The sequence below is a fragment of the Haplochromis burtoni genome, unplaced genomic scaffold (assembly GCF_018398535.1).
Source record: "Haplochromis burtoni strain Fernald_Lab_line unplaced genomic scaffold, NCSU_Asbu1 Contig_40, whole genome shotgun sequence".
NCBI classification, from domain to species: Eukaryota; Metazoa; Chordata; class Actinopteri; order Cichliformes; family Cichlidae; genus Haplochromis; species Haplochromis burtoni.
In genome coordinates, this window is record NW_024582401.1 from 1803154 (window position 1) to 1827485 (window position 24332).

Below are 24332 nucleotides of genomic sequence, written 5' to 3' on the forward strand. Positions count from 1 at the left end.
AGACGAATACTATCTGAAAGTCGAGTGAAATAGGAAAGTATCTTAGCAAAGCCCTGACACAGGACTGGAGATGCATCTGATCCATCACATGATCAGTGTTCACTGAAGCCTCGTCCTGGGTCCAGTGGAAGCCAGAACTACAGTGAAAAGCAGCAGCAACAGGGCTAATGGAGTGACGATTCCAAATTTGACATTTTTGATTCAAATTGTCAATAACATGCACAAGAGGTTCAGCAGAGAGGTGCAACAGTGAGCATCTACATTTTAACCAGTGGCGTTCATCTTGTCAAAATGGATGGAATTGAATGAATGCAGGGAGATCCCTGAAATACCATCTGGAAAGCTTCTGATTGACACTGCGATGCAACATACAATCGATATTTTTTTTACCTTGCCTCGACGACAACCTTTTGAAAAGTTTTATAGTCTTGTTAAAGAAGGTCAGATTGTGTGATTGAGACAGTATTGTATCTAAAAAAAAAAAAAAAGTTGTAGCACAGTTTAGACTTTGACTGCAGCAAACTATCCACCCCTTGTGTGTCGGTGATCACTGCATAAAATCCATACTGTGCTTCGGGGCATGCTTAACTGTGATGGCAACAGTTTCAGGATGCACATAAATGTTATTGCTCTAATAGCTTGAACAGAGATCTGTAGCAATCTCTGTTTCTCTACAGCCCAGTCCAAGCAAATACCACCAAACTTGACTTGTACAAACATGTTTTCCTCCCAGTGTTCCAGTCAAACAAAATGGGTTGATCAAATATTGGCATTTGACTTTAACCACTGTGGGGCCTGAAAAGATTTCAGCCGATGTTTGCGGCGCTATAGTCGGCACGCAAACATCCTTTGGAATGTACATTGAATATAGCACGGTCCCCATGCATTATTTATCAAAGCTGCCTTCAGCGTACCTTTGGAGAAAGAAGTAATTAAACCAGTAGGCTTATGCACATAAACAAGAATATGAGTGTCTTTAATGTGTTTGATGGTTGCGAAGAGAAATTCTTGGCCAGACAAGCAATGAAGAAACTTATATTCCAGAGGTGGCATCTACAATGCAATCAGAGCCTCTGCGACTACCTGCTGCACTAACAGATAAAATAAAAGCTTTGTTTTTCAGGCCTGCGTGAGAAGCAAACTGAACCAAAGCTGCTGCACCTTAATCTTCATTGTCAAACAATATGACAAGTAAAAGCGATTGATATGCAGTATGCAGTGATGTTTATACAGATAGTGTCTTACAGTCTCTCACTACTACTGCTATCCCTTTCTCTAGTTCAGCCCTTCCTTCATGACAAACCAGCACATCTGACCTTCAAGGAGCCCTCTGGCTCAAGACCAACACATGAATCGGGCTGTCACTGACATTTTCTTGCACCATCATGGCAAGTTGGAAATGACACTGTGGCCCATCAGCCACACGGTTATGACAGATGTGCTATAAAGAAGAGGCCTCCCACTTACAGAACACTTTCTGTAACACCAAAGATGGAGATCCTCCGCAACTGAAGCTGTATCTGCTCATTATCATAGTAAAGGTGTAGTGTATACCTTTCAAAGGCCTTTTACACTGTAAGCCACAGTTCCTCACTTTCATACATCACTATGGTTAAAGCACTTTATCTCTCATGCACACACTGCAATGGCTGCATCAGGGCCAATTTGCCACTGAGTATCTTGTCGAAGGACACTTAAACATGTGGACTGGAGGGGGCGGGGATTAAACCACTGACGTCCAATTATCAACGACCCAGCTATCTGAGACATGGCGCTTAAAGGAAGCAGGCATGTCATGAAAAATTGTTCTGTAGAAGCTGCAGGGAGACAGGCTTCTTAAAACAACCATGTTTAAGCTTTAATGGAAACAGCAGTTGTGGCTAATTCATATAGGTATGTTCCCCATCTTTTTTAGTTACCAACAGTTACCAAGATGGCTGCCATGCAGGGTTTACCTAAAGGAACTTCAGTATGATCAAGAACATCACAAAGTTAGGCTATGACCATGTATAACTAGCACCACCTGCTCAGATAGTCGTCTTGTTTTAGGTAAGAAAAGATTAGTTGTAGATTCATGTTAAAGGAACAGTGATACCACTCTGTTCATAGATTTCAAAACCCCTCGTTGCCTTGTTCTTGAGTTATCACATATTTTGATTCTTAGAAATCTTGACCTCTGACCTTGACCTTGAGGTTGAGGTCGATGAGAGTCAAACTCACCCAAGATACTTTAGTAGACTCACCTGTGGTATGAATTTCAAAGTTATCCTAAGAAGCGACAGAAGAAACACCCTTCAGCCATGTTATGAGTGTTGATGTTGCATAGTTGGCCCACCAGAGGGCACTCTGGAACTTCCCCGTTGGCAACACGCACATTTGGAATGCAACAGTTGCAAAAGCCAGCTGATCCGAGCTGGAGTCGGGAAGGGCTTAAATGAGTAAATGCTTACACATAGCAAATGTTAGGGAAATCTGTTTATGCTTTGTACGTCTGAAAGAAAGAAAAACATGCTTTATTACTGCAGATTGTAGCCTTTAATACTATCTGCATGTGCTGATACATTCTGGTCTGCTAAGAATAAACCGCAGTATCTCTGGCTTTTCTACCACGATGTGACTGCTGAGCATCAAAGCAAAATGCAAGTCTAGAAAGAAGCATTTGCTCTTTGATTCAAACTGACACCGCACCTGACATTTAAATATGATACTTTAGATCATCAGAGGGAGAAAAAAAAATATTAGGCTGTCTTGCTGCAATGCTTTTAAAGACCTGGATATGACATTACATCATAACATTTCCGAACAAAACTTGATCCTGTCAGAATGTAAGCAACTGTGGACATCCATTATAGTGCTCTTTATTGTATTGTTTATCCGCTCAGTGTGCACTCTGGGCTTTCTTAGCTATGGATGACGGTTAACATTTAACCAAAACATGCATACCTACCAAACACCTCCCTTCCCATCTCCACCCCAACGGTTAAACCCTTGCCACAAGCTGCTAAGTGCTCCCTTTGTGTGAATCAGTAACCTCCCATGCCCCTAACACACAGCCTCAACCCCTCCAAAGCACACAGACTTTTTTTTCCTCCCCCTTTTAATGAAAACAAAAAAGTTGGCACGGATGCTTGTCAAGCTATTATTTGTCTTGGTCAACCACTCAATCCATTCGCCAACCAAAGAGAGTGCCCAAACCAGCCAGCCTTCTATCAAATACTGTGCCTATTTGACTTTAACTCAGTTCCAGCCTCCTCCTCCCTAGCTTCTTGCCAGTGGCCTGTTTAATTCGTGCTTGGTGCCATTGCCGCACAGTGGTCCCTATTGCCGAGCTACGAATCCTTCCTCCCAGCTCCACAGCGATCCCCCCCCCCACACACACATATCCCTTCTTCACACACCTCCCCCTCTTCCTTCCTCTCAACCCCTTTGCCAGTGGCCCTGCAAATCTCCGGAGGCAGGCATTGCCAAACGTTCCAGCTGTTTAAACAGGTCAGCGGTCGGTGCCGGGAGCCAGCAGGGGTAGATTTGCCATTGTGGTGCCCTACATCACTGGCTTGTGCTAACCCCCCTCTGAATCCGTTGTCTCCAAGGAAGCCACCGGGGCCAAACTGTACTGGCCCCCGAGCTCAGAGATCCAAGATTACATGCTCTTTTTTTCCCCGTTTCGATATTGTGGTATTGTTAGGATTTAAAAAAGTTCAAAGATGTGTCACATCGGGATGGAAATGTTACATTTAAGCCAGGCTGATTTTCCCATATCCTACAATGGTGTAGATGAAAGCCGTGAACAACTATTGATTTCACCTCTTTGTTCCACAGCAGTAATTTAGCGGAGGTGTGCTGTACATACATGAAGGACAGAGTGACAGAAATTTATGCGAGAATGAAACCTCTGGAAAACTGAGACATGGATTCTGCAAAGAGTGCTACTCATTGAAAGTAAGCAATTTCTTTTTTATTTCTGTTTTTGTTTGGAAGGCCACATTATTAATCTTTCGAGATGTGGCAGAACAATACGGGTCAGGAGTAGGAGTGACACGTTTCTGCACCTTGTAATTATCTGACTTTCAGTTCCATTTACTTCAGGAGTATAAAAGAAATCTCTCTACAATTTGACAAAAACTTTTTTCTTTTGATTTGTGATAAAAAAACAAAAACAAATTAAAACTAATTTGATACCCCCATCGAGGTTCTAGACTTAACCCTGTCCGTTTCACCTCATAAATGTGAAAGTAAAGGTCATATATGTTTGGACTGAAGAATTATAGTATTCTTCTATCCATTGTCTTCTGCTTATCCTTATCAGGGTTCAAGAGGGGTTGGAGCCTATCGCAGCTACCATAGGGCGAAGGGCAGGGACAGGTTAACAGTATGACGCAGGGCTAACTTAGCGAGATAGATGACCATTTGCCCTCACATTAGTTACCAATTTAAAATCATAAATTAACCTAACCTCACTAATTGCATGTCTTTGGACTGTGGGAGGAAGCATAGAAAAGCTTTTTGCCTGCAGTTCTTGTGCCTCTGCAAGCTACTCTGCAAGCCACTTACCCTCTAGCTCCTCCTTTTAATGCTGCGTGTGTCTTGATCATTGCCAGGTTCTCTCTAATGGTTCTCTCTGATGCCTTGGCTGTTCTCGCTCGGGTGTTGTTGCTGGTCTCCCCATGTGACATGTACTTGGAAGGGCAGTGGGATGTCCCGGAGCCTGACTGAAGTGTTTTTAAGATCAGTCCACTGACACGTGCATATATTTCCTCATATTAGAGTAACAGTTACTCATTGTGACATCGATGGCCACTGCATTTGACCTTTTTGACCCATTTGTCAAAACAAGCCATCACACTTAGGCAGATTTGTGGAAACAAATTAAAAAAGGCTGCATGATGGTTAAAATACAAATAAAGAATTGCATGTTTGTGGCATATAACAGCAGAATATTGTGCAGACAGAGAGAATTCTATTTCTTCACTTCCCTACCCAAGGGATAGCCTCTGAGGGAATTCAAGAGAGGAGTGTATGTAGGGAATTATGAAACAACTTCTTCAGGCCAATTAGTACATAATAATTCTTATTCATTATGAGGACAAAAGGAAAATCTGTGTTTTGCTCGTAATAACATCACAATAATGGGAGCCTTTCTTGTTATTTTGACACATTTTTCTGATTAGAAGAAGAAGAAATGAAAATCTTTTCTATGCAAGTTTTTTTTTTTGTCATGTTAAATACCTCAAGAGAATTTCTCACATTCTTTTTGTATTATTTCTACTGCCTCTTTGTTTTTGTTTTTTTAATATGCAGTTGTGTTGAATTAATGTAGCTGTTTACATTTTCTCATTAACACGAGCTCGTCTGTTGTTAGGAAATCTTGGCGCTTGCTGTGTGTTGATAATAACGATAATATAAGTAATCAAATTCATAAGCTACATCAAGAAAGAGTCACGGAAATGTATAATGTATGTTAGCAGGACAAATCCGTCAGCGGTTGTTGCGGTTTTAGATTTTTTTGTGAAGAATGGATGATTCAAGCATCAAAAAGACACAAAACTCAATGGATGAATCACTCGTGTGCCTACACACAGACTTAGCAAAGAACTAGTAGCCTGCTGCTAAAACATATAATTTGTTCACATTTCTTTCGTGGAATCCATGAAAAAACCCAAACATAACAGAGTTTGACAGGCATAAAATAGTATTTTTGCACCAAGATGGTGATTCCCAAAGATGTAAAATTGGACATCTTTTCACCTTTTTTAAAGTGCATCTTTAAAAAAAGTGGCAGTTGATGAACGCTATTTTAAAGTCATAGCCTAAAAAAATGGGAAAAGATACCAGACACAGAACCTAGGGAAAACAACTGGCCCTTTAGCCGATCCACTGAAGTCTCATCAAAAATGATCGGAGTTGCAGAGTGGCTTTGAAGACGCCATTCTTAAGGAGGGGAAACAGGGAGAAAAGGGTGAGGTATGCCAAATTACATAAAAGCAGGTCTGAAAATCAGAGTCATATGGAAAGATGAAACCTAATTAGATTGATAGTGAAAGAAGGGTTGAAAAACAGGGTAGAGGTTGTGTTATGTTTTGCAGATACATTTCAGCCAGTAGTGTTGGAGCTCTTGTCAAAATTGATGGATTTCGAAAGCAGAAAAGTGTAATCAGATTTTTATCCACTATGCAAAACCATCTGAAAAGCTCCTGATTCAGCATGACAGTGATCCCAAACACACTGGCAATACAACATACATAAGAACACGATCATTCGTGGATCAGCCTCACCAGAGTCCGGACCTCAACATTCTTGAAGCAGTGCGCGATCATCCTGACAGAGAACAGAAGAAAAGGCAGAAACATCCAAAGAAGAGCTTTGAATGTCCTTCAAGAAGCCTGGAGAACTATTCCTGAAGACTACTTAAAGACAAGACAAGAAAGAGAGGACAGGTACGGTATGTCCATGTAGGTTTGCAGATATTTCAATAAATCATTGCCCCCATTTCCCATTTTCCTAGTAGAATATAATGAAATATACATTTAAACAAATGAAGGGTGTTTTAAGACTTAGAGCTTTTAAAAAAAGTTTTTTTTAAAACTACTTTTGGGTTGTGGAACAAGTTAAAGCCTATAAAAGCACAATAAGCAGAATTCCAGCACCTTCTTGCCAGACTTGTCACTGGGATGGATGGGTGCCATATCAAAGGCCTCAGCAGATCCACTGTTGATACAAAAACTATGGACTGGGACACCTTTGAAAAGCAGTCATTTGCATGGTTAAAGAAACCCCAACAACAAAAGAAACAAACTTTCCTCCTTTTTTTTGTTGTGCTCTTGTTGACATGATGTTTGCTTGATATAAGGCAGGAATAAAAAGCTGTCAGTTGCCATCATGTCCACTGTGGGTCACTGTAATTGTGCAAAATGGTGGCGCTCCACTCAATGACACCACGAATACACAAACACAAGAAGGCAGACAAATCAAAGCTCTTTCCAAATGCTGCAGAGGAGGGCTCTTAGCAGTGATCACAGGTCTGTCACTGTATGTATGCTAAGAGATAGTTCATTGAAATTACAATCTAATTTAGACATGGTCCAGGTCTGTCACACAGAGAGCTGAGATGTATTCAATCTAGCTCTATAAGCCCACAACTTCATGTGAGCTGAATACGAATTAAGCCTATTTGAAGTATATGAGTGACTCCTAGTTGAATATATGGGGGAGGCATCTTGCCACCTCTCTCACACGCACTCCTCCTCTCTCATGCTCTCTTTCATATCTCTGCATGTGGCGAACACATTTCGCCCACATGCGCAGCTGACCAGCCACCTCTACCCCCCACCCGCCCTGTCGTGGACCTAAGCAGCTCACCCACAGAAATTCCACATCAAAGTTAATTTCCGGACTTGTTCAGATGATCAAGCAGTATGCGAGCGAGGTCTTGGCTCTGCTGACCCGTGTGATGAGGCTTACTGCTGTGCACTGTGGACAGTAACACCGGCACAGGCAATCAGCACGGTGGGGCATGCGTGCGTGCGCGTGCGCGCGAGTGTGCATATGTATATCATGTCTGCTGCTTGCTCTCAAAATCCGACTTGACACCTTCATCCCCGTTAACCGCGACGGCCCCGCTCCTTCGGGCCAAAGCGCCAAAGATCGTTTTGCAACACCGTAATCAATACTTCGGCCAAAGACTCCGTCCAACCCACACATGTGGTAATGATCACTCGCGGTGGGCGGCGACGGCAGGCTCGGCCCCGGCGCTGGATTTTAATTGGCTGCTCTAGCCGTCAAGGAGTGCGGGGACCTTTTGATTCGGCCAGACTGTCACGCAGCGAGCCTTAATTGGCCTGCGGACAAAACATGAGGAAAACACATTACTTGGAGTGCTCATGCATGAGCCATCATAATTTATTACAGAGACATTGCAATCTGAAATGCCATTAAACTGAAAATGCCATTAAACTTTAAAATAAATTAGAAACTGATTGTGTTACGAGGCTCTTAAGCGCTCATTTCTGAGGCCTGCGTGTCTTTTGCTTCTAGTATAAAAGATTCTGCTTACTATGAAAGGCGTGCAGGGGGGAGGAAGAAAAATAGCGGGATGGCGGCAGAAGTCTGCACAAGTTTGGCCATAGCGAGGAATGGCCGAGTCTCCTCCAATAACACAAACTCACATGTCAGCAAGTCGCACACAACCTCCGCCAAGAGTTACCTGAATGCAACGCGCTGACAGGAAATGACCTCACTGAAGAAGTGCCAGCAGGCTGGAGAGTTAGTCTTTATTATTTCTATTATACTTCAAGTCTAGATGTGGGGGAAGGAAACAAAAAAGTGGAAAAGAAAAAAGAAGAAAATATGGAAAAGTTCTTCCTGTCACAGCTCTCATACTGCAGCCATTACCTGTGTGAGGCCAATAAACTACAGATTTCATCTTGGCTGAAAATTTCCTTCCTCTCTGCGTGACAGGTTACTACTGGGATAAATGGCTTGTGTGTGCTATATACTGTTGTGCCTTCGAACTGACACCTGAATGTACAGCAGGTGTCACAAATCAAACCTTTAATTAGATCTTATATGTTAGAGGTGGTTCACCTAGAGCCGTCACCCACCCGCTTACCCGTGATTTTCCTCTCAATCTCTCGCGGAAAAACCCGGAGTCTCGCTGTCTCTCTGTCTCGAGAACTATTGTGCAGTCTCATAAATAAATAAAATGACTTGCAATGCTGCAAATATGCCCCGAGTCACTGTCACCCCCCACCCCCACCCCAACCCAACCACACTCAGCCCTCCCCCTCCTTTTAAACTTCAACATAAGCCTGCTTTAGTGCCATTAAAATAACTTGTCATGACAGTGTAGCCTGGGAGCAGTGCAATCAATTTCCATTACATCAAGGCCCAACTGGGCATCGCCACTGAACTAAGCGCTGGTAAGCAATCTCCCTGACTGAGGGTGGTTTGTGCAGCAGTGTCGGCATGTGTGTGCAAGTGCAGCATTAAGAGCGTGTCTCGCTGCGTGAAAGAGCGAGGATGGGCGGTAGCGATGTGAGAGTATTTAGTTGACTCCACTGACTCATTTTCTTTGCAGGAGTTCCTTCTCTCACCGGCAGAGGGACCAGGAGGGGGGAGAAAAAAAAAATCAGTATTCACAGAAACTGTTACATCTTCTAAAAATATTTTGGTCATGTTCCAAGTAAGTAACAAGTCTAATTTTCCATCATAACATCATGTGAAATTATCAGCAGCTGAACAATCGGGTCTCATCTCAGCGTGGTGAGAGTCTCCCTGAGGTGATTTAGAATGCACCTTTTGTAAAAGACCAATCTGCAACTAATTAACATCGGAGTAATTTATGCCCCAAAATTGATTTTTTGCTCAGTATAAATTATGCAAGAGTGCCATCCGCTGTCCCTTTCCACCTTCTTATCTCTCTGGTTGGAGTCGGTGGATTGACACGTTGCTGAAGTGTCCTTGATGGGTCGTTTCTACAGACTGTCAGTGATGGCGGAGGCAGCAAAAGAGGGAGAGAAGATCTTCGAGAGTTATGTACTCGCGACCTTTAGCGCAGGGCCCGTAAATCTAAAGTTAGTCAAAATCAACCCAACACCAGCGCTCATAAAACCCGAGATTTCCGCGTGAGTTTCACCAGTTAAGCGAGGCGGATGCGTCTAAAGGTTCTCGAGGAAGGAACTTTTAGTTCCCTGCATCTCCCGCTCTGATCTCTTGCTCCATGCCACTGCGGTGCCGAATCACATTAACACTCGTTTAGCGCTGATTTTCACATCTCAAAAGCTAAAGCACTAAGTGAGCGCTAATTAGCTGAGTGAAGGCATTAATTATGTAACACATCATCTTAATTAGCAATCCCAGATGTATGGTGTGTCAGAGGAGCATTTGTAAGCACAGTTAGCTAATTGATAGATATTGACAAGATGTATGACAGAAGATCGCTGAAAAAGGTGAAGGTCGGTTTGGAGGGGATCCTAAATCAACGGGTACATTTACTGCACACCCTCATGTGTCATTTGTTTAAATATTTGCATAGAAATGTTTATTTGTGACGCAAAGATGGATTGAAATGAAAACATAGGTGTAGTGGAGAGCAGGTTGGAGCAGCTGGATAATATTTATTATTTTAAACTTACTTGTTCAGTCAAGGTTCATGTAAAGCATCATCATGCCTGTCAAAAGAATATGAAGAATATGTCAAATCGCTTCCCACCATTAGTAATTAGGGGCTATAAGCTCTTGATCCCCCTTTTATGCAGGGGGATTATTGTTCTATCTTCCTTCTTAAAAAGAACCCAATCAGTGTTCTGCAATAGCAGCACAGGCACAGATCACCTGACCTTTTATGCATTCTTTCGCCATCTGTTCAAATCAGCATCGCATCTGTTGCTCGGGTTCACCTGCTCCGCTTGGGCCTCGTCTCTCGGGCAACAAACTTTCAGCAAACATTCGCTCAAATCAGCTCTGGGTTCAGATTTCAATATAGAGGCTGATTTAATCACACATTAACAAAGAGCAGCACGAGTGAGCCAAGAAGACAAACAATAATTTCTGAACAGGTGCACCTGCCATTTAAATTGCCATTTAGGCTGCCCAGCAGCACCAAGTGAAGAAGAGTTGGAGGAGAGTGGAATATAAATAGCTAAGACTGCTCAGCCAGTCAGATGACTGTCTTACTCCCTTTCTAAATCTGCACTAACTGTTTACGATGGGGGAAAACTGAACAGCTAACTATGTGCTAAAGTAACAAAAGCAGCAGCAGATGAAAATGTCTTCATAAATGGATGTAACATCAAAGGTGCCCCAGTGGTTTTGCTGACATTTATAAACCAGAAGATGCTACATCATCTCAGAATCCAACATAGTGCTAATTCATATCTGCCAATGGCTAAAGTGGTGCTCATGGTACCACATTTGTTTTTGTTTGCCTACACAGAGTGAAGGATTTTGGCTTATGTGTAAACCCAGGGATGGTGCTACGCATAGGTAGAACAGTGGTGTTGACCACAGAGGAAGAAACAGTGGAAGATGACATTTCACCAGCCTCCACTGTAGAGTAGTTCTTTGCACTGCTGTGATTTCTGTCTTCTCCTTGGCAGCAGCTAAGCTGCCAAGATAACAACAAAACAAACAGAAAGAATAGCTAAAGCCTGAGTGGATTATCGGGGAGGAAAATATTATCAGTCAATATCTGCTGATCCACAAGTATAAACATTTATAATACTTTATAATGCTTATACTGCTATGTAATTTATGAAAAAAACAACAGAAATATTTTATTTAAAAAAACGTCACCAAACATCAGTATTGGTCCTACCGTATATCGTTCAGGTTTGCAAACTTTATGCTGTAGAGAATCACAAACTAGCCAACACACTCAATCCCTAATGTTTGCTCACTTCCAATCTCATGTAATCGATTGTGTGTCTGAAAATGTCAGATTTTTAAATCACCAAATATCTGCATTGGTATCCTTTTTAAAAATCCTACATCAGTTGGGCTCCAAGAATAGCCCAACTGGATACGTTGTTCTGCATGCCATTAAAGCAGCCCCACGGTGACAGCATACAGCTACAACATGAGGAAGTCAGCAGAGCTCTGTGCAAGCTCTGCCTAGAAACAATGCCGGTCCCTGAAGCCGTTACCTTTCTATGCCTTCAATCACATTCACAGGGTATATAGTTTGAGCTGTTGCTGCATCTGCAAGCAACTCTGCAACCCATTTCCACTGAGGCTACTCTTTTTCATGGTTTGTCTGGCTTCCTGAACGCGAGTTGTCAGTGATGCCTGCTGTGTTTTATACGAGGGGTTCTTGCTACTGTTATCCCTGCCTCAAGCTTTCTACGCATGCAGCTAGAACTGCACAAGGAAAATGGAACCTGTGTGTATGGCTAACAAGGTTTATTCAACATAATGGCAACACTTGATTAATCTTAAGAAATGATAACACGACCTATAACAACAGTGGAAAGAAACGACACTCTCAGATCAAATCTGTTTTTGTCAACAATCCAAAATATGAATATACTGCATTTAGCCATACGTGGTAGTACTATGCGCTGTACGTCACCAAGATATTTAGAAGAAAAATGTATTAAAAACTTCAGTCCACCCTCGGTAACCCTGTGTCTATTGATAAAATGCCAAGAGAGATAGTCTTTTGTTTGCTTAAAACAGAGCTCATGCCCAGAAAGTGCCACCTCAACAAACAAGGGGACACTGATCAAAGTCATCTCACCTTGTGGAAAGCTTGCCAAGTCAAACTAATTCCTGGAGCTCTCCCTCGCCAGTTTGTTCACGGGGCTCAGATCTGCCAGGACGAGCCAAAAACCACAGGCTTCCAGAAAACACGTTGCCAATTACCTGTCAGTGTTTCATAGAATCAAACAATGCAAACAGCAGATCACCTAAGGATATACAGGAATACAAATGCAGCAAGACAGATTTCCCCAAGCTCTGTATCTATGAATGTTTTATCTCTGGGATTCAAAGGATAAAACCACTTTTGCCTGCAAATCCTAAAAGCGACAGGCAGCTACACACTTGCAGTATTTCAGTTAAATTAAAGCCTGTACTCATATACAGTAACCAAGTAACCACTCCACTCTGAGAATGCTCATGAAGCATGCTCTGCACATGCTTCACGCTCTGATATTTCCTCTCCTGTTTCGCCCACATCCTCCCTTGCTGTAAGCTCTGCAATCACATCTCCTGTGTGCTGCTCCTTTGGTGGCACCAGCAGGTGGAAACCCACCGGGATGCTGAGTGCGCACTACAGTATACACACACACACACACACACACTGCTGGACTGATCAGAACGCAGGGGCGAGTTGACTTGCTGGGTTGAGTACTGATGGCAGGGGAACGCATAACAAACTGCCTGCCAAACCACAGGGGGATGGGGCATTGCTCAAAACAAGGGAGCTACGGCAAACAGCTGGGCACAGCGGAGAGTCACAGCACCGAGTGGGGGAGGTGTTGCATGTTGTAAATGCACAGAATAGAGCACGAGTACAAAAGAAATAGTTTCCTCTTTAAAGGGACATTTCCAAACCAAATACATGTTCTTCCCATGGCCTGTAGTGCTATGTATCCATCTATGCTGTTTTGATGTTGATTATCCATTTAGTTTTTCTTGTCACTAGCATGTGATGAAACATTTATGGCTAAAATCTGAGCATCTTTACATCCTTTTGTACCAACACAGGCTGGAATTCATCTAGATGGCAATTCAAGACCGTCCTTTTTGGACATCCATCTGTTTTCTTCCACTTATCAAATTCAGGGTCATGGTAGGGCCGGGGCCCATCTCAGCTGTCATAAGGCGAGAGGCGGCACAGGGCCCAGAAAAAGAGACACCTACGGAAAACTTGAAATTATGAATAATGTTTGCTTGGCAGAAGGAAACAAACTGCGAGGAACTGCGAGATGCCCGTCCTAACCACTGCATCACTGTGTCGCCTATGAATAAAGTGGCAAAATCATTCATTTACAGATTCTTCTCAACAATAAAGGCCAAATTCAATGTACCACATAGAAATATCTTGTATTGACAATGAACAATACTAAAGTTCTTTAATAACTTGTAATAAAAAATATAAATAAAAAAGGGGAATTTGCCAGGATTGCTTTCTACCCCATGCGCTCCCCTATTTAGATATTCTGTAATGTAAGCTAAGGCCCATGGTGCATGGTGCAAGCTAACCCATGTGCATGGTGAGTGGAACAGTGACAAAAAGAAAAGCATTAACATCGAGGTCTGCAAAATCCCATGCAATCACCAGGCAACCATTGTGACATTCAGTGCAACTGCATGAAGTGACTACACGGTCACGTGGTGAGTGGCAACCTGCCTCCAAACAATAGCAGTCTGACTCAAGCTGACTGCAAATAATTTCTGTGAAATGCATAAATGTAGACTTCCAACAAATCTGTTTGCGTTGGTCCGTAATCAATCCGAGTCCGTCTGCACTGATGAGCGCAACTCAACTTTGACACGTCAGCTGGTTGCACAGGATGGTTGAAAAACAGTATATCTGACTCCAGAATGAACTGCCCCTTTAAAAATCAACTTCCTTTAATAGGAACATGACTCAGTGGGGCTACAAGCATTGTACTGAATATCAATGAAACAAAGTCAGTTAATCAATCTGGCAATTACCAGGAGAATAAAAGACAACCATTATCATAACTGCTACATCATAAGTCATTTGTCAAGCCAAAGATACTAAATGATGACGCTCTCATTCAAGCCTCTCAAATGATGTTTTTCTATAGTGGGCTTGCAAGCTCCCTCAGAGGGGACAAAAGCAAACTGAGAGAACAAGCGCAGGAGATGCAACAAAACACCGTTGACGTGGATTACGGATACGTTACACTCTATAATATTGCATCATATTATATTTTTGACTGCACCTGCTGTTGCTAATTAATCTCAACCTTACTCTGCCTTTACCTGCTGCCAATACTGCTGGTTAGACAAAACGAAATAAATCACTCGTCTGTTTACTAACAATCGCAAAAAAGAAAGATATATAGGCCAGTCCATAATAAAATAATCAGTCGCTAAGTATGTTGTTATTATGTGATTATGTTGTAAAAATGATGTTGCATGTGAATTGAGCAAAAAGGCAAAAGTTAATGAACCGCCATGGGAAAGGCAACATTTCACTGATCGCCCTCAAAGCAATTTTGTTAAAGATTTCTCCAGCTGACATGCCTTCTGCAAATTAGAGCTGCACGAGAAAGAAAGAGGAAGATGAAGGAAAAAAAAGTATCTCATCAACCTAAATCACAAATAAGGAGCGCAACAGCGAAGATAGCTCACTCTGTGTCACAAATGAGACCCAATTATGTCATGAGCCCAAATTAAATTTTGACATGTGGTATGGTCAGCGGAGGGGCACAGCCAGTAATGAATTGAAGCCAAGCAAAATCTAAAACTTCCTTGTTAATAGTGATGAAGAGGAGTGAGCGTGGAAACAATTTGTTCCTAACCTCCAGCCTTTCCAGTCATTAAGGAATTAAAATGTTGATCGCGAGACTTGGAGGTAATGAATCTGAACATTTTCAAAGGCAACATTTGGTGCCATTTAGGCTCAGTGACGAGCGAAATTTGCCCACAGCGTGTCTCGCCAAGGCTTTCGCCATCTCTTACACTGCTTGTTCCAAATGTTCTTACAAGGTAAAAGTCCTTTTTTATTTATATGCCTGACTTCTATGTGTGAGAGGAGGTCAAAATCCAGAGATAGAGACTTTAATGGAAGACTTTAATCCACTATTTAGTCCATAAAACATCACATTTAATGGTTAAAACTGATGATATTTCCATGTTCAAGTTTTAGATTTTCCTCCAAAGCTGCACTGATGTAAGTCAGGATTTTGTTTACTGTAGAACCGTAAGATAGACCTCGGGGGGCAAAACGTCACGCTGATTTCTGAATGGCGTTATCGTTACCTGTGTCCTTTTGCAACGTGATGCTCAATTTGGTGCCGCAGTTGACTGCACAATTTAGTGGGTGTCAGTTGAAGAAGAAGATAAAGAAAACTGAAAAAAGCCACTGTCAAAAAAACCAAAAAACACCCCTCCCCCCAGACTTTTCCATTACAGGCAGCAAAGAAAAGCCTCTGGTTCTGCCTTTCGCCTCTGATTGATATTTCGGGTTTGACCGGGGGTATGAGATTATGGCAGCAGTGGGACGTGACAAATAGTGGGACAATAGCTGGGGCAGAAAATGAAGGTGATAAAATATATATATATATATATATATATGGTGCTGTAAATCATATAATGCTAAACCAATAATAACACAAAAAAGCCTGCCATCTCAGATTTGGTGCTCTGTTCAGAGTTACACTGCTGTTTGGATACATCTTTGCGGAGCCTTCTCAGAAATACAAGCATCCTGAAATTTTTTCGTAACGTCATAAATGTGCATGCGACCCTCCCCCCCATTCAGATTCTCTGGAGATCCTCTTTTAGTAGTTGGGTTAGGAAAATAACCAGTGGGGCCCATGAAAAAAAGATTTCAATTGATAAAAATGACATCCATCATGTTTTAAGAGCTCTTCTCTCCACCTGAAGTGCGTTTCATAACTGCATATGGCTCCCTTCCTGCTCCCAGAGAATCTGCCTGGAGACAACATTAACCACCTATCCCAACATTTTCCCCATTTCCATCTAGGTCGCCCATGTGTCCCTGTATTAATAATTATTTAAATATATGGAACCTTAATGAAACAAGCAAGAATGTTTGTGATTTAATAAACAACCCTTTAACGTCATCTTACAGCCCTGTTTTCTGCCTTCTTTTACCCAGACCTGAAAAAATATGTTTCAAATCAAAATATAGCTTTTCTGTCTTGCTAATTACTGTTCTGTATTGTTCGAGACTGTGTCTTTATTACTTTAGAGTTATAAAACTCATTTGTAATGTCTGCATTTCACTAACAATGAACAAAACAAGCCAAAGATGACCTCATTTTACTGCTGTGCTTACAGGGCGCTTACAGCTGGGTGACCTGCTGTCAGCTAGCAGTATGGCCAGTAAGAATGAAAGGGTTATTTTTGTGAAAATTACTGAGAACAGTTTCACCGCCCACCCTTAATTGGGTCTGCTCGTTCCATACATTTGAAATATTATTAGCACTTTAAAATGGCTGTAATCGGTCCCATACTGTTATTTCTCCCATACAGTCATCGGACACTTTGTTAGGTACATTGCGATTGTTATCATGCCAGAAGCAGCCATCAGAACACGGTACATTGTCGTTGTAAAGAGATGGACATGGCCATCGACAATACTGGGGTAAGCTGTGACATTTAAACAAAGCTCGGTTGGTACTAAGAGGCCCAGAGTGTGCCAAGAAAATATCCCTCACTCTGTTTCACCAACACCAGCAGCAGCCTGAGCTTTTATTACAAGGCAGGATGAATCCATGCTTTTGTGCTGTTTACACCAAATTCTGACCTTACTGTACCTTCTGAATGGCACAGCAGAAATTGAGACTCATCAGACCGGGCAACATTTCTTCTAATCGCCTATTGTCTAATTCTGGTGGAACTCATAGCCTCCTGTTCCTGGCTGACAGTAGTGCCACCTGTTGTGGTCTTCTGCTGCTCGTCCACCTCAAGGTTTCATGTGTTGCGTGTTCAGAAGTGCTTTTTTGCATATCTCGGTTGCAACAAGTGGTTATTTGAATTTCGGTTGCCTTCCTATCAGCTCAAAGCAATCTGGCCATTGTTGTTGTGACTTCTGGTGTCACCGAGAGAACTCACTGGATATTTTCTCTTTTTCAGACCGTTCTCTGTAAACCCTAGAAATCGCTGTTTCTGAAATAACTAACACCAACAACCACGCCATCATCTTGATCATGTCTACTTGTTACTGTAATTGATTGTCATTCAGGCCACCTGAATGGAAGTAATAAGCAGTGTGCTGTGTACATGTTATATTAGAAACAGATCCCATGGTTGGAGTCAGATGGAGCCATTACTTTCTTTACCTTCACTTAAGGTTAAGCATCAAAGACACTTGGTTTGGTTTAGGGAAAAAAAGTCATGGTTAGGATTTCAAAATGCATCCTTTTACCTTGTAAAGAATATGTTATAGTTAGATTAACATATTTACCACCAAGATGCTAAATACACGTCTTCCCACAACTAATAGAAGTTTCCAGATAAATAAAAACTATTTATCATTGATTCCAAAAAATAATGAAAGGCTACTGAACCACCTAGAAGGTGGAGGAAAAGGATGATTGGCAATGTGAATGACTAACAAAAACTAATAATGGTCATTCAAGGGGCAGGTAACATCCAGATTGTGCACCCATTCACCAGGCTATATTAACTTTGCACCGAAGCACCCAAGGAAAAGCCAGAAGTTAGGAAAAGGATACATTTTTAGCCCATTTCCACAGCAACCAGATGTTTGAGTGACAATCTTAATTAATCCGCCGCATCCCTACTGTGAAGTGATGTGTGCCGAGAACAGCACACATAAGGACTTGTGCCACTGCTTCAGAGCGGCGTTAGGGTGTGAAGATCATTATTTTCTTGCCAAGGACATGACATAAAACAGGTCAAAAACCTATAATGAACTAAGTCCTGAGATTCACCATCTGTTTCTATTATTACTATTTTTTTAAACAGGTCTAAAAACTTAAATTTGACTATGCAAGCACAAAAAAACATGACACACGTTAATTTTGTAACTCAGCATAATGGTGCATTACAATAAATAACTGACTCTTTAGGCTTCAAAGAGTGTTAACGCACCATCGACCACAGCGGGAGACAATGAATTCATTTCACAGAAGACTCACAAAACAGGGACAAGCTTCATTTGTATTCACAAGTATGTTCTTTAATAAAATGACAAAATATAAAAAGGTAATGACATAAGAAAGGTACAACAATTAATAAACCTCATCAAGCACCTGCTGATTACATGGTGTATCCAATTCACCAGAACAAAAGGATTACTTTCTAAATCCACTCAGCTCTGTCTTTTCTTCACTGGCACTTTGACTAAATTAATTATCTTCCATCAATAAAAGGACATATTATATTTCAGCCTTCTTCATATGTTAATGAGTCAACTAAGGGATGAGAGAGATTTGGGTAATAGCCATCAAATGGCACGGTTAGGACAAATGCTCTACTTGGTAGAACAGAAAAGAGGTAGGCGTGTCATACTGGGCTGAGGAGGCAAATAGTTTGAGTGGGTTAGAGGCCGTGTTAACATTTTACTGTCCACAAAATTAGTTTAGACTGTAAATGCCTGAATGCTGAGTGGATATATGAAGTTACTGCTGCTGCTGTTCTTGTGCCACAAGCTATTTATGTTCCTTTCACCGCCACCACCAAAACAAATGCCACATTTAGTTTTACTCAGATAAAATAAAGTCATCTGGCTCCTCCTGAAGAACAATAGACTGACCGAAGTATTAGAAAGTCAATATGTTTCAGCTGTAGCATTCATTATGGTGACAGAATTGCATACATTATAGGTAATGACATCCAAGATGTGCCGGGCAAGGATGCCCGCCAACCCCCCAAAAAAGAAAGAAAAAAAGATTTCCCTAAAGCCACAGACGTTTGAACTACCAACCCTTGTAAATTACCTGCTCTGCCTATAATAAATTTAAAGTAGAAGAAACCAAGAGCTGCTCACAAAGAATAATGTTTGAATAATCCTGCGTTAATTTCATATAAACTCTTAAACAATATGAACGGTCCTCCGAAACACCCAATTTAATCTGAACTTACCCTTTCCAGGTATGAGGCGTTGTTGAACAACCAAATAGATACTCTTGAAGGACCACTACTACGAGAGACAACTAATCTAAGAGTCCCATACCTATAGGTGGTTTGTGGAAGCTGCCATTATGACTTGTAACTTTGAGAGTGGCAGCCTCTAGAGTTAAGTGCCTAAACAGCAATACCTTATTGGGCAGGCAGGTTGATGTAAAAGGAAGGGGTTGAGTTAGATGACCTTTTACCGTTTGTCTGAGGTCTAATGCTAATCATACAGACAGCTGGAGATGTTGTGGTGTAGTTGGTGTATTGCCGTGTGGGTTGTTTGCAGACGGGGGTGCACAAAAACCAGGCATGCATGCATCTGTCTGCTTGGACTCTCACTGTCTAACGATCACAGAGTGGAATGTAGTGGGCTCGTGGACATGGAAAGTATAATCAAGCCTTAATGCATCACAGATGTAACCTTAACTTAAATGCTATATTTAGGATAAAGGGAAATAAACTTTATTATTATAGACTGATTATTTTTCTGTGCTCAGTGACTGCAAACAAAGGGGAAAAACAATTTAATAAAAACAAAAATTACATATTCACTGCCTGGAATAACAGTTAGGATTGGGGGGGTTGTGCCATCGCCGAAGATGACTTAGACCTCTGAGGGTTAAAAGAATACAGCCAAACTGCATTTACGGCTGGCTGAGATCTTATCACAGTCCTGCTGTGCCTTTGAATGCATGCAGCTCTGGAATTGTTGGGCAGTTTATCTTGTCCAGATAAGATAAACATTATACAGATAAGATATACACTTTTAGAGAGCATGTTGCTACCGTAAAGTCAGTGTTTCACATATGCTCAAGAAAACGACAATAGAACTCTAATCATCTGTTGCAATGTCTTTATGATTTCTGAAAATAAATGTTAAACATGAGGAACTTTAGTAATTCTAAAGTATCTCAGGGCGAAAGCAATAAACAGTCATGATCTCCACCTGAAATTCATGTTCTACAGTTATACTGCGCTTGTGTTAGACCTCATAGTCTACATTTGCAGAAAACAGCCCCAAGCTTATATATGCATCACAGAGAACACACAGGGAAAGGTTCCCATCACTCAAGAGCAGTGGTCTGGCCCAGGAAACAAAATAATGCCTGTACCCCCTCCCATTTCTAGCCAGTCATGTTGCTATGCAATAATATTCAATAGTAAGCAAGGCCCTGAAATACCGCGACACTACCCAGCAAGAAAGCATTGTTCACTCAAGAGAAATTGGTTTTGAAAGTGCCAGACTGAAAGACTGTTAAAGAAGTGTTGCATCAAAAATTGCTTTAAGGCACAAAGCTACCATAGTGTCAGATCTGTCAATTCAAAATGTTCAGACTTGAAAGACATGTAAAATATGGGGTGAAAGGGATGAGTCGGTGTAAGGCAGAAGGCAGGAACACTTAATGTTGAGAAATATTTTCATGATTGTTTTTCAACCAGCATTTTGGTTATTTACGGGCGCCGCACACAACCAAATACACTTCATCGCAATGCGGTGCAAAAAGAAGAAGAAGAAAAGCGGGTTAACAGCATCAGTCCCAGCTCATTAGCCACACTGACAGTCTATTTTACACACCAAAGTTGCTGCTCTCCTGTATCTCTGTTTCATCACTGTTTCTTTGTTCTGTGCTGTTTAATCTAAGACATCAAACAGTGCACCTTACAAAGAAGTCATAAAACCACAAATTTCATTTAAAAATGAATGTCGCTTCCAATCACCCGGTGAGGGAGCTCATTATGATTTTAGCTGTGCTCATTATAATCAAATGGAGTCTGACCTTTTGTCCCACTGCACTGCTTTGAGAGCAGCTGTAGGCTGTTGATAAAGAGGGGAGTGACAAGGGTTTTAATAGTGAATTGTAATTTTCTGTCCAAGGTTGAAGATAATATTATATGAAGGTTCATGTATACTTATTCCAGATTAGAAAAGAAAGTATTCAGATGTAAAGTTCAGGTCTGGACAACTATCTAGAGTCCTTGAATCCCTTTTGCAAAGCAGGAATGCAATTAACAGTAAAGACTTGCCATTATCGGATGTTGTTTACCATCTTATACGGAAGTTCCCGGAATTACTCAAGAGCTGCACTTTATAGGAGCTATATTTGGTCAAGTAGATGTTGCCAACAATGACGACACCCAACACAGCACTAACCCATATTTTACTGCGTCATCTGTATTGATTACCAAAAAGATGTCCAGGCTCTCATTAGTACTTTGGGAGAGGACGCCATTTAGAGTGAGTTAGATTGAATGATTGGAAATAAAAGGCCCCGCTAGATTTCTCATGTTTGACAGAAATTGGGGACAAAACGTACTCATGTTGGTGAACAGCCAAGGAGTCCAGGAGGATATGTGCAAAACACTAAAATTCTACAAATACAGAATTGCAAAGCACACAGCAGCAACAACAGCGTGATTCTGGACCCCCAACTGACAAAAAAAACAAGTCAAGCAGCTTTGGCAGTAGAAAGAGTCCTTCGTACATTGTAGTGTTACTTGATTTCCTAACCAAACATCACATTAAAAAAAAAAAAGCTATTCCCACTGCTCCCTCTCTGGCGTGTATCCACGATGCTGCAGTTCTTAAACTTGACTGGAAACACGAGGAGGAACCCAACGCATATAAATGTTTCACATTTTTCTCAAGCCTTCAGGTTATGTATACAACTCCACACAAACTCCCAACACAAACAGTAACTCTGAAAGTGACTCAATGATCCAAAAGTCCATGGTTACTTGGTGATTTTTCCAACTTCCTGTGTTGTGATAATTTGACAGCCATGTGGAAAAATGGAAGGTCATAGTGATGATTGTAAATAAGCTACTTGCTTAGCCAAATTCACCACAAATCTTGGCAAGTCAACCAGGATTTGTGGTGAAATAGTATGTCTATCAAGAAATATCTTATATTTTCTGTATCTAACTAAACACTCATTAAGCATATACTCATGCTAGTTAGGTGAAAGGCGCCATGATACAACAGTCAAATTGCGAAAAAACTCTGTTGCTTTTAAAGGCGCTATAGAAATGCATTTTTAATTGAATTGAAAATGGTGTTTGGAGACCAACGCGCAACCACAATTACTGTGATTGTGACCAATGGACTTGGTTTCTTCAAAGACGGCGACCAAGTCTGCAACCACTCGCAGTCAAGTCTGCTATCAGTTTGCAACTGCATCAGGTAAAATAAGTAAACTGCAGAATGACATCGACACTTATCAAAGTTGCTTTTATAAAAAAAACAGAACCAGAATACAAACAGCTGGCAGCCAGATAAGCTGAGTCTCATGTAGTTGTGTTCATTAACAAAGACTCATTCAGACTGATGGCAGCATGTTGGTAATTTATCTGGATTTATAAATGAGACAGCAATTATTTGCAAACCTTCAACAATCTGTCTGAGTCAATGCAGTTGGAGTCAAACTGCAATGGTCTGTAGACAAGTCACATTCTTTACGATCGAAAGGTGAACATTTAATGCCCTCAACTTCTGGGCGACAGTTTGGTCATGGCAACTGGTTGTAATTGATGACTGAAACCGAAAAAATTCAATGCAATCACCAGGCAACCACTCATTCTTGGTTAGTGGTTGCCTGGTGGAGGTGGTCATCCTGTTTTTAATCCAGTGCCACATGGTTAAAAAATGATGTATGAACTGAATTGTAGCCCAAAAATCAAGGCACAGTTAGTTACAAACTCTTATGTCTTAATTTGGAAGAACAGTTTGTTCGCGATGCTGTTTTGTTACTTGTAGAATTTCATCCTTTATTTTTCACATTGGCCTTTTAGATAGAAATATAATGTGGATAAATGGCTGACAATTTCCTAAACAATTGAACTCTAGAACGCTTGTTAACATGATTAATTGAGAAAATTAGACAAACTTGGGTGTTTTGCCCAAACAAACAAACCAAAAAAAACAATTTAATATGAAGCCAGTGGATGCTTATTTTTAAGCGTTCTTTAGGAATTTTGCAAAGCTTATTTACTGTGATTCCGCCAGAATATGAAAGCTTGTGCAATTGCTGATCTAAACACCAAGCACAGGAGCTCTTTCCAAGAACAAAACCCTTTTCCTTAGGACACGATGTGTTTCATGTGTGCAGAAGCACAGACAGCAGACAGAACCAGGAGACACATCAAAACTACAGGCTAGTTAGCATGATCGGTATAGCCACCATGGCAGCGCTGCACAAAAGAAAACCGCTCTGTGCAAAAACTCCAAACTTCTTCAATCAAAACTGGAAAATATATAAATAAATCCAAAACTCTGAGGAAAGCAATTCTGTCTAAAAGGAAAGCAACTGAGCCAAAAGCAGAGTGAACACTGGCGTTGCTTTCCAAAAGATAAAAAGAACTCCAAGTTTCAAGAAATAACAATGGGAACTTGTATTACACTTTTTTGCCTCGAGGCACACAATTGCATCTTAAAACTTACAGCAAAGGTCAGAATGGGTAAAAATTGTTCAGTTTATATCCTAACAGCTCCAGCCAGAGACCTACTGCTGCTGTGGAATTAGACAAAAGTCATTCTAATCACTTCAACAAAAAGGAGACGCATATTCCTCTATTCATCTATTAATTTTTCCAGACCATTTAAGGGCTCTCGCAAAGAAAAGCAAAAAAAAAAAAAGTATCCACACCTCTAGCAGACTGCTTGAAGGGTGTATTTCTTTTGAAAAAGTCATAAATGCCTGCTTTACTGCCACGGCCCAATCATCAATCATCTTTTGCTACCTGTTTTGAAATGCTGAATGTCTCTACTGTAGATAGAGAGATTAAGACTGTTGGGATGACATTTTGAGGCTGGTGAGAAAATGATGTATGACTTTGCTCGGCCTTCGCTGGAGTCTCTTAAAAAAAAGAAAAGAAAAGGCACTATAATGTGCAATCCAGTAGCAGTTAAAAGCCATCGCTCCGTCTGATTGTCACACAGCAATGGAGGTGATGATGACGATGGCTGTGCTGAATCCTAACAGTTTCTCTGCCTGTCCCAAACCTCTTCCCTCTGCTCTTCCTCTTTTTCTTCC

At 41.3% G+C, this 24332-nt stretch overlaps 1 protein-coding gene across 2 annotated transcripts in view; it reads right to left on the reverse strand.

Annotated features, from left to right (window-relative positions):
- LOC102314322 (interleukin-1 receptor accessory protein-like 1-B) overlaps positions 1-24332 on the reverse strand; it is a 322298-nt gene that overhangs the window by 143437 nt on the left and 154529 nt on the right. The window lies entirely within an intron of this gene.